The 1913-nt window shown below is 34.6% G+C and overlaps 1 long non-coding RNA gene across 1 annotated transcript; it reads left to right on the top strand.

The window, feature by feature from the left end:
• Window positions 1-216: 216 nt before the first annotated feature.
• LOC149610670 (uncharacterized) lies at window positions 217-1163 on the top strand. Its single transcript, XR_016376570.1, has 2 exons — window positions 217-425; window positions 777-1163. It is a non-coding gene; the product is annotated as an uncharacterized LOC149610670 (long non-coding RNA).
• Window positions 1164-1913: the final 750 nt, after the last annotated feature.

Raw genomic sequence — 1913 nt, 5'->3', positions numbered from 1 at the left:
TAAATTTTCCATTTCGAAGTTACCAGATATTCTGTTAAAATGATAATTTTTTTTTTTGGCAAAGGCCATGCTTGACCTTGAGTAGAAAAGATTTTTAATATTTCAAGGGAAATCCTGCTACAATCGTGCGTGCAAAGGGAACTTTGAAATGTGCTTGTACACAGCTGTAGATAAAAATTGATTTGATGTAAATGCTTTATGGGAAAACCATCGTGTGCTTTCAAAAGTTGAAGCGTGGTTATGTCATAGAGATATCGTTTTGTTCTAGGTCGGTGTATAAATACTGAATACAAAAATTTCCCAAATTTATTGTAAACCACGCAGCATCCAAAACTGAAACATGAAGTACTACGCTTTAATTACTTTAGTCGTTTTCGCGACGATCTGTTTAAACCTTCAAACAGCGACATCGATTAATTTGCCAGGTAAAGATTTTTTAATTACATTCAAGTTCAGTCTTGGTTAGTTTCTTTAAAATTGAAGTTCATGGGGAGTCAGAAAGTTCTCATAATTGACGTTGTATAAAACGATTTCGTGGTGCGTGTTTAAGGAAAATTATTTGTTTTTGTACAAAGTTTAACCTCCTCATCTGCATGAAAGTTTAAAAATTAATATTTCTCGAACACCAATAGTGATGAGTTGTAACTTTCAATGAAATTGATACTTTCTGAGAATAACGTTCTTACTTTCGCTGCGTTTTGGTATACCTATTATGAGGTTTTATTATAAATAATGCAATATACGAAGGAGTCGGTTAATAATAATCTTTAATTTAGACTGTCCAGGAACATACTGCCGAAACATTCAAGCTTGCGACTTCGAAAGAGAAGGGGGCAGTACCGAGGGTTTGACGTGCACGAGCAACTCTCAATGTTCCGCTGATAAACCATTGTGTTGCAGAGAGTGCTGCGATGTTCGATGTGAAAAGATAACTTTGTTTTAATTTTATTGTTGTTTTAAAAATTGATCTTTAAAATTTTCTTAAAAACTGTGTTCAAATTGGTAAATTGGAAAAAGCGTAATTTGTTAATCAGATATCTTTTTAACAAAGAATTCTAAAATGTAAACTGTTCCTTGTTCACTGAGTGACCTCCAATCTTAATTTTGAAACCCATATTGGACTTAACGAAAATATTTAATTATTAAAAAGTTCTACCCATTGATATTGGATTCTTCAATATTGTTTTTATGAAATGCTTATTTATACGTACCGATCGAAAACTACACTAAATATAAATACTAGCCGAGTTGATAAAAGCAATTGCACGACTATAGAGTAGCAGACAGAAAGACAAATACACAAACAAACCTTGGCAAACACATGGTAGATCAGGCCAATACTCCGTGACAATCTGCGTGCTCCGGTCCTTTGGAATGACGGTTAATAAATAGATGAACAGATGAAATTTCCTTGCTTAAAAGCAAGAGCTTCGAGTCTTTTAAGTACTGGGAGAATTGTTAAAGCCTTAGAGTTTTAAATAGCGGAGTTGTATATAAAGTAACTACTTAAAACGTCAAGTTCAGTTTATACCAATTGAAAACTATTTCTGGCCAATAAAAGAATTTTTTTATAGGAAAATAGCTAAGGTACAAATTGACGAACTACTAAAGGGAGACTCGATAAAGCGCGAATATAGATAACATTACTTAACATTTCATCAGGGATAGATGTAATTTTGGAAGTAGGAATGGAGAACAGAGTAATCTGGATGCGCGTCAAAGACTTGGACCCCTTCCCCGGGACGGGGAGTATGAAAGAAGAGGCGGGCCATAGCGACAGAGGTAAAAGGAATTGCGTATTTTTCGCCGTCCCTGTCAGCAACGTCATCAAAACGTAGTTGAAGTGAGCAAATAAGATAATTTAAAATTTTCCTTACGTGTTCGAGGGAGAGGTTCTATAGTGGGCTATAAGT

The sequence above is a fragment of the Phalangium opilio genome, unplaced genomic scaffold (genome assembly GCF_054372755.1).
Source record: "Phalangium opilio isolate 3A_F unplaced genomic scaffold, DU_Popi_V2 ptg000329l_1, whole genome shotgun sequence".
Lineage (NCBI taxonomy): Eukaryota > Metazoa > Arthropoda > Arachnida > Opiliones > Phalangiidae > Phalangium > Phalangium opilio.
Note: the sequence above shows the minus strand (reverse complement) of the source record. Positions and strands in the feature narration are given on the sequence as shown.